Raw genomic sequence first — 10126 nt, forward strand, 5'->3', positions numbered from 1 at the left:
ATGATAGAACATTATTTCACGTCCTCGACACTCAGTACTCGCATAGGGTAAACAAAGATTAACCATTTACTATATCGTGTGACTAGACATATCGAAATATCAACTATTACTTGCATTTGATGATACACTTCTTATTGACATTCTTGCAGTCGTTGGACACATAAAGGTCTACTGCTTTTTATAATTTTTTTTTTCAATTTCATTTTTGTTTTTTTTTTATTATTTTTGTAAGGAGTTATGTGGTATCGATCACTAGAGTATTCTCAAAAGTTTATCAATCGATTGTTCTAAATTTAATCAATAGTTTTGTGTGTGTTTGAGTGTAGCCGATTCACTTTCAATTGCCCCGTGTACCATGAAATTATATATCAAAATATTAAAAACTGGTTGCAGTGTATGATGGGTTTTACTATCCACCAAAAAAAAAATTATTTTTTTTAAATTATCGGGTTTGTATTTTTTTAGGGCTTTAAACTCATGCTTTATGTCATATTGCGAGATAATCACCCAAAAACAATCTTAGATGTACCCTTGGGTGCCACTTCAGTAGTTTATTGAAAGATTTTCTGCTAATAATACAAATTTCAACAATTTTCTTAAGATTTATGTCGGGACATGGTATGGAAATTTAAATTTAAATAAATTTTAATTTAAAATAAATTATTTTATTTTAATTTAATTTAAAATGAAGTATTAAGGCATACAAAGCTTGTCAAAAGAATAAGTTTATGTACTAGTACTAGCTGTAAACTATCCGCTTCGCTGAGTAACTTCAATTTTAAATACAAAAATTATTGTATTATAGCATCAGGGCAAATGAGCCACCTTCAAGAATGATATTCAAAATATAGTATCAACAATTTATTAAATATAGTTCAAAAACAAAAAACTTTGGCCCATGGGAGGATCGAACTCACGACCTTCGCGTTATTAGCACGACGCTCTAACCAGCTGAGCTAATGGGCCACTGATTATCCTGCAAATTAGATTAATTAAGACTAATTTTGATTTTCAAAATGTAATAAATTTCAAGAAGTAAAATAAAAGTATATGTTGGCCCATGGGAGGATCGAACTCACGACCTTCGCGTTATTAGCACGACGCTCTAACCAACTGAGCTAATGGGCCATTGATACATGCATTAGTCAAGTTTTCAAAATAATATTTACGGGTAAGTTTAACTTAATAGTTTAAAGGTAAAACAAATTTTTGAAAATGAATTCTGTAATGAATTGTTTTATATTACTTTTTTTTGTCATCCAAACAAAGTTTTGATTTATGAGTTGTAATTAAAAAATGTCATTACCATTGATTGATCGAATTTGATGGATGATTACCCAAATTATTTTCCTTTGTTATTGAAAGAATTGAAATGAATTTGATTTGAAAACATTTAAATTCAGTTTATCGAGGTATAGTCAAGAGAGTACTTAATTATTGTAAAAAGAACTTGATTATTTCTCCAGCATATTTTTTTGTTCATTCCATACCTTATCTTCCATACCTTATTCCTTTATCAAAATCTATGATTTAAAAAAAATGTACTTCTTAGGAAAAAACAGGCAATAGCTAGATAATAAATAAATTTAACAAAAAAATATCATTAATTTAAATAAAAAATATAAATAAGTGTATTAGGCGAACATGATTCGAATATAACAGATTTTATAGATGTTCTCCTAATACTGAAAACATCATTAAGAGGTAACAGCAACTGTAAAGACATTTCAAATTAAACACTTTTAAAAAATGTTTTTATGATACTAATTTAATAATTTTTGATTTTGTTCAACACTTTTCTACGAAATTTTATTTTCTTTTAAGCTAAAGGGCAGCCACGGGTGGCGGAATTCCTCACGGTTCGAGCTAGTATTCTTTAAATTGCTTGTAATAAAATAATTTACATTAAATAAGACCCAATTCCTAATTCTAATATTATTACAAGCTTTTATTTAGTTTCATCTGCCCCGTTGATTTCCGGGAAACTGGGCTGAAATTTTGCATGCACATTTAGTTTGGATAACAATACATGGTATGGTTGTGATGTCCTAATTTTCCCATCGCTTCCATCATATTTGATATTTATACACTTTTCTTAAATAAAAAATTTTATTAAAAAATACTTTTTAAGGGATAAGTTTTTACTGTGCTAAAAGTAGAAAATAATTTTATCTATGAGTCACTCATACCCGACTATTTGTAAAAGCTTGAGGCGCTTAATTTCAAATATCAAAAATGAGTCGTAATGCCTCATCTACTCCACATGCCTAATTATTTTTCTATTCATTCTTGATTTTAAGCGCCTCAAGCTTTTACAAATAGTCGGGTTTGAATGACTCATAGATAAAATTATTTTCTGATTTCTAGTATAATAAAAGCTTGTCCCTTAAAAAGTATTTTTTATTAAAATTTTCTTTTCGGTGATTTTAGTTTCATAAAAAATTACATTTTGTTAATATTTACGGAGCATTCCATACTTCTTGTTTTGATCCTTTTGTAAACTCTCTTTATTATTTCTCCGATTTTCCTCGAAAGAGAAGATGAAATTTCTACATTATGCGTTACAGTTTTTGAGTTACATATAGAATACTTACCAACTAACGTTATGGGGAAATTAGCCGAAATGAAATCAGTCATGTTCAAAATAGATATTTCAAGAAAATTTGACTAGATCTGAAAATTTCCTCTGAATAACCTTAAAATATTATTGATATGTTGATCAGGTAAGGACAATTTATCCTTAAAAACATATTTTAAAGGTATGATGTAATATGATTATATAATATTAGTGATGAATTATGTTTAATATTTTGTACATGGAACAAAAAGCAGTCGTCCCAGTTTGTTGGCTGTGTGTACATTCGATGTGTATGTATACACCGGGTGTTCTAGAAAATATGTGTACCCTGATGAAATTTTCGAGATACGTACCAAGAGGATTCTCAACAAGGAATATTCATGAACTTTAAATTTGGTTCAAATATTTTTTTTCCGTAACTTCATTGGCTGGACATTTCAACTAAACCATTATTTTGGTAATTAATATCTTTTGAATTACTTAAAATTAATTAATAAAAGTATAAATTCAGTGAGAGAAATTCAAATTTCTAAAACGTAAATTCAAATTTTAAAACGAACGTGACGTCATAGTATATGGCTTGTCAGATTTGTTGACATATTGTATGAAATTAATTACAGTAGAATCTCGATAAGTTAAAGTCCAAGGGAAACACAAAATATTTTAAGTTATAGAGGTTTTAAGTTATCAAGAGTCTATGTTAGGTAAAGGTTAATATAGAGGTATGTACATGTTTCTATGTAGTTACTGAGGGCCTATACAGAGATTATTTATTTAAGTTATAGAGGTTGCGTATTTTAAGTTATAGAGGTTTTGGGCTCTGATGGGAAGGGAACATAGTATTTTTTGAAGTAACAGAGGTTTTTATGTTACCGAGATTCTACTGTACTTATATTTTGTATGGTATTATATTGAGTTATATTATTTTACGGCTTTTTATTACAAAACTTGTATAATAACGTGTGTAAATTCTGTGTTGTAAATTCATTTTTTATATCATGTATATATGAAATATACATAGTATATTAAGTTTCGTCCCAAGTTTGTAACGCTTAAAAATATTGATGCTACGAAAAAAATTTTGGTTTAGATGTTCATAAAATCACCTAATTAGTCCATTTCCGGCTGTCTGTCCGTCCGTCTGTGGACACGATAACTCAAAATCGAAAAAAGATATCGAGGTGAATTTTTACAGCGTTCTCAGGACGTAAAAAGTGAGGTCGAGTTTGAAAATGAGCATCAGGGCCGGATTAACAAGTAGGCAGAAAAGGCAGTTGCCTGGGGCCCCCGATTTTAGGGGGCCACCGAAAAATGAAAAAGACTTCTAATATTTTCTTACAAACATAAAATTCTAGAAAGTGAAAGAAAAATATAATCAGAACTGAAAATAAATTTTACTCAAATAAATAAAACTCAATTGGCCGCATTCAAAAGGCGACGACCGACGAACTAGACAAGGTTCCTAAAAAGGACATTTCCGACTCATTTGACAAATTGTATGAGAACATTGAAATGAAACAATTCCAAAATTACGTGAACTCCAGATACACTGATGCACAAAAAACTCATAGTCATTTGTATAAGATTCTAATGGAAGATCAATTAGCCGATATATTTCCTAACAAATTGTTCTGCCGAACGATTCTTCTCGCAATTAAAAAGAATCAAAGCTGCTGAAAGAGCTACAACGCGACAAGAGCGACTCGAAATGTTAGGTATACTTTGCATTGAGTCAGATTTATTGAACAAAATCGATATTGATGATATAATTGATGAATTTGCCGAAAACAAATGAAAAAATATTATTACATTGTGACAATAAAATTTATGAAAGATATAAGTTTGTATTTTTTAATCGAAAAAAAGAAGGGAACGGACGTGAAAAAAGGGCCTCCAAATTGATGGTTGCCTAGGGCCCCGTTGAGGGTTAATCCGGCCCTGATGAGCATAATGGGCCAATTGGGTCTTGGATCCGTAGGACTCATCTTGTAAACCGTTAGAGATAGAACAAAAGTTAAATGTAAAAAATTTTCCTTATAAAAAAATAAACAACTTTTGTTTGAAACATTTTTTCGTAAACATCACTGTTTACCTGAAATTTTATAGTATGCACTATACTTGAATATCAGTTATGTATGTGTCACATGCATGTATGTGTTATGTGATAAAGAAATCAACACTGACTATGCATGGTATTTCAAAAACTAACTCAGTCAATTGTTTGTTTTCACTTGTTTTTAAGTGTAAATTATACATTGAACTGTCACCAATTGACAGCTCACATATTGATACGTCATCAATAGAGAGCACCAAAAGGACTGCGTTTTTATTTAAATTTTATGACAATAGAAAAAGTTTGAAAAATAAAAGTAATTTATGTTTTAAATCGAGCTTGATAATGCGAGTGCTGGAGAATTGAGAATTTACATTAGATTTATAGTCGAAATTGTAGAAAAATCTATCGAGCTCTCAAAATCTGTTAATAAAAGTTGCAGAGATTAAAAAAAATGTACTTTTATGAGCACCCTGTTATTGTCTAGGAAAATGTATACTTCGGGATGATTACGATTATGATGCTTTCCTCGAATGGTGTTGAAAGATGGTAAACCACTAGCACTTGCTACTCACGTATTACGCTATCGAGTAGCAGAGAGTATAGACAGACCAGCTACCAGCATAGACTATAGTACTATACAACTGATGATGACGAACCGTGAGAGGGGTGAGACTTCGAGGTGGTTTGTTGTTGGGCGTTTGTACGAAATACCTATATATATTATGTAATAATATTATTACTATGAAATGTATGCACTGAACCTCGTGGATTACCATCTTGGTTTTTTTCTTTGTCTGTGAGATTGTTCGACTTCAAAGAAAATCTTGCAAATCATATCACAAAAATTTTATCTTCTCTGCGTTATTCAAATCGCCCTTCGACATATATTGACGATGTACATACGAGCGCCTGGACAATTTTGGATAAAAGGCTTGATTTTTGAAGTCTAAATCAATTCTGAAAATCTTAAAAGAGTTGCCCGATTTATTTCAATAAATAAATGACTTAAAAAATAGGCATATATTGGTCTTATGGGAAAACGGTAAATGGATGATATATTTTCATAGATTTCTCCAAAACTATTCGATGGAAATTAAAAGAAAACTATTTAAATAAAGTTTAAACCTTAAATTATTGAAGAAAAAACCGTTGTTCTCGACTAATTAAGGATGTATGAGCACGGAAGTGGGGACACAAATTTAAAAAAACATAGATTTTCAATTTTGATGGTGAATTCTGTTATAACTGGACAATATAAGACGAAAAATAATAATAAAATTTTTCGATATCTTGAGTAATTTACAGAATATCGAAAATTGAAAATTTTGTTTAATTATTTAGCCTTCGATATTTCGAAACCAAAGCAGATATTGAAAATTTTTATTCTTATTTTTCGCCTACATTCATGAAGTTATAACAAAATTCATCATCAAAGCTGAAAATAAGGTATAAATAATTTCAACCACAAGTCTAAGCTTACCTTTTCGCTCGTACTACCTTAAAAATGTTTTATGGAGATATATCTGACAAATATTGAGTCACAACTCCTTTTCAATCTCTTAAATATGATTCCAAAAACAAATTTGGCTATAATAAGTATTTATAACCGAAAGCAGATCTCATTAAACTTAAACTTTGTCAACTTAAAGCAAGAAAAATGTTATTTTAAAAACTTTACCATGTATAGACAGTGTTGATTACGTAATCGTTTGTTATTTCACGTCAGGAAACTAAAAAAACTTGTCACTCTTAGATAGCCACAGTCGTATATATATAACACGACTGTGTTGTCACACACACATAACTGATATTCCCATATAAAACATACTATATAATGTTCGAACTTAAATTGGATCCTCACAGGTAAACAGTGATGTTTAGAAAAATGTTTCAAACAAAAGTATAATTTTATAAGGAACATTTTTTACATTTAAACTTTTGTTCTAACGTTTAAAAGATGGATCCTACGGACCCAAACCCAATTAACCTATGTTGCTCCTTTATTTATTTAATTTCAAATTGATATCCTGAGTTCTCGTGATCGTTAAAAACTTTGGGACTAATCATTTTTGAGGAGGGCGTCTAGGTGCGAGCCCATAAAGCTTGTGCATAAAGACGTCACTGAAACACCTGATATTTCAAAAGGAGCAATATTCTTGATTAGAAAGGCGAAAAATGGACATACGGAAACTTCTACTATAGAATGAAAATGAAGACAACAATAAAAAATGACATTTCAAACTTTTAGAGAGACAATCAACTCCACACAATTTCAATGATAATATTTTACGATCATGCATCCAAAAATTGAAAGAAATATACAAGCCAAGTAAAAAAATTTTATTACTTAAAAGAAAAATTCACTGTTTTATAAAAAAAAAAAATTTTAAAACCAGATATGAATATTTACAGAGCTGCAATATTCAGAAAAAAAAACTGTTATAACCCAAAAAAAAGTCAAAGCAAACAATTGACTAAGTTAATTGTTGAAATGCCATGCATAGACAGTGTTGATTACTCTATCACATTACACATATTACACATACATAACTGGTATTCCCATATAATACATACTATACAATAGGGTATTCTACTATTTTTGAAAACGTACTGCAAAATGCTGAGTTTGCTTATAAAAAGCCACCAAAAATTTATTTCGGAAAAATACACACGCTTTCTTGCCAAAAACTTAAATTAAATTTTAAACCTTTTGTAAACTGTCAAAAAACGCGGGCATGCAATTTGATGACGTAATATCGGTATCATTATACGAAATAACACAGATAAGTTTGACAGATATATTCATAGATAGCTAATTATAATAAATATAACTATTTATTATCTATGGATATATTATACCCAGCTGTCTACACTGAACTAATTGATGGTCTATGACTCATACCGCTATGACATCACAGCAGAGCTTATCCGCGATTTAGGTCACGTGATATACAGTTTGAAAATTACGATTTTTAATTTTAATATTTTAAAAGAAAAATGTGCTTTTATGACTCGAAATCAGAATATTTGAGTATATTTTTACATAAATTTTAACTTTCTTTCAAATTTCATTATTTATTTTGGACTAAAAATATTACCCTATTAGGTGATTTTATGAACACCTGTGCCAAAATTTTGTTCATAGCATCAATATTTTTAAGCGTTACAAACTTAAGACTAAACTTAGTATACTTTGCATATTACATATATGCACGGTATAAAAATTGTTAAAAAAAAGATATGAATATTTACAGAGCTGCAACATTAAGAAAAGAAAAAAACTGTTATAACCTAAAAAAAAAGAAACATAAATTCTCAAAGTTCAGTGAATATATTTTATGAGTTGAACGTCGAATGGGTATATTCAATGTATGTGTATATGCTAGCGCGTACTATTCATGTATTCTGGTCGCGTATCGTCCAAAGAGTAGTACGTGATGGACGCGAATTGCAGGCAGGCTTTCTACGGAAAACCACCCTCCGTACAACCAACCCTCATACCCCTTCAAACATACAATATATGGTATATATTTGACTCGGTTGTGTTACTCTTGTGAAGTAAAGTGTATATAGCAATAATATTTTATTTCGTAAAATAACAACAATGCATATATTTACTGCGCATGTGTGGTGTTTTATTAATTAATTAATCATATATATTATTTGTACGTAATTAAAACAATTCAATAAATTTTATTTTTGGGGGTGATTTTCATTACCGGTATTTGACCGGAAGTTAACATTTTGTAATAAATTTGTTGATATTAAATCAAGTGAATATCCGAATGAGCTTTGTGCATTTGTCACGATATTTAATCCTTTAATTTATTGTAATATTTAAACTAAATTTTGAGATAATCGGACAGTTAGTCGGAAGCTTCTGGAGCCCAGGGGCCTCGAATCATTGATACGGCTGATACTTCGGTAGCTACACCCCTGAATCGAAGAATCATATTTTCACATACGCATTCACCAGAAAAATTGCACGAATCGCCATAAAATACACTTTCAAAAAAAAAAGAAAGATATCTCATACACAACTTGTTTAATTTTTTTAAGTTCTATCGTTTTAAATGAAAAACCGTTTATTTTTATTCTCCTCCCATTGAATTTCTTTTAAGAAGGAATAAAAAATGTGACTTGTACAAAAGAAATTTTTTTATATATTATTAAAAAAAAAAATTGTGTATCAGATCGATTGATAAATAATTAGATGAAAATTATATAAGCATGAATCAGTCGTGTAATTATAACAATTATTAAGTATTAAAACTAACTTTTTATTAAAAATATATAAACAAAACTGTACCTGTATCTGAATCTCGGATAATTAAGAAAATATTGTATAAAAGTAATTATAAGTATTAATTATCACATGTACTGATCGGTACACATTGAAATTATCTTGAATATTTCTTTCAAAAACTTTGTTCTTACAAGAAAAGAAAGTACATTCTAATTCGAGAAATTCGGCCCAAGTATATAATTCATATTTTAAGGTATTTCTTTAGGTATTTCTTTTGGAGTCGGTTTTATTCTCGAGTCCCTCGAGGATTTTTGGGGTCGCCGATCATGAATTTTAGGTCAAAAAGCAAAGGAAGATGGTTACAAACCCATTAAGATCACCCCTGGAAGTGAGAGTGATAACAACTCATGAATTCGAATTAAAAAAGCTACTGAAGCTGGCTGCAACCCCATTAAAACCACCCATAGAAGTGAGAATAGTATTTTTGGACTTATGAGATTTATTGCTTGTAAACCGATTTTTGGAAACTTATAAAATGTTCAAAATCGAGTTTGTTCGACTTCTTAGGGGCTACGATGCCACTGAGAAACACACAGACGCACAGATAAACACTTTAAACTTATAACAAACACTCCTTCTTTAATCAATATCAAAGTGGTGGTCAAGGACATCCGGTGAGATGAAAAGGATACTTAGAGGGCTATCATTTTTTGGGACAAATTTTTGGAAATTTTTGGATTGAAATTAAAATATTTGAGTTGACTTTGATTTTTTGAATTATTGTTTTGAATTACCTTATTATTTTACCATTTCATTTTTCGAAATGAATTGAGCCAGGTTTATTTGACCATTCATTTCCATGGTAATTATTTATATGTTAAAATTATATGTCATGCCTTTTCCAAACTGAATCGATTTTGAAAATCATCGCCAATTTTTTAGTTTTTTTACTTGAAACATAGCTAAGAACACTGTCCGTTAAATTAATTTTCAAATGAAATCAAAAAAAATTAAAATCGGTGCATCCGTTCAGGCGCTATGATGCTACAGACAGACAGAAACACACACGCAAAGCGGTCAAACTTATAACACCCCTTTTTTAGCACGTGGGTTAAAGAGTAGATCTGATCGAAAGATGCTAATTATACCATGTATATATGAAATATACATAGTATATTAAGTTTAGTCCCAAGTTTGTAATGCTTAAAAATAATGATGCTAGGAAAAAAAATTTTGTCATAGGTGT

The 10126-nt window shown here is 29.9% G+C and overlaps 2 non-coding genes across 2 annotated transcripts; both read right to left on the reverse strand.

Annotated features, from left to right (window-relative positions):
• Positions 1–892: 892 nt before the first annotated feature.
• Positions 893–966, reverse strand: Trnai-aau. Its single transcript has one exon. It is a non-coding gene; the product is annotated as a tRNA-Ile (tRNA).
• An 88-nt stretch (positions 967–1054) lies between these two features.
• Positions 1055–1128, reverse strand: Trnai-aau. The gene has a single exon. It is a non-coding gene; the product is annotated as a tRNA-Ile (tRNA).
• Positions 1129–10126: the final 8998 nt, after the last annotated feature.

The sequence above is a fragment of the Chrysoperla carnea genome, chromosome X (assembly GCF_905475395.1).
Source record: "Chrysoperla carnea chromosome X, inChrCarn1.1, whole genome shotgun sequence".
NCBI classification, from domain to species: domain Eukaryota; kingdom Metazoa; phylum Arthropoda; class Insecta; order Neuroptera; family Chrysopidae; genus Chrysoperla; species Chrysoperla carnea.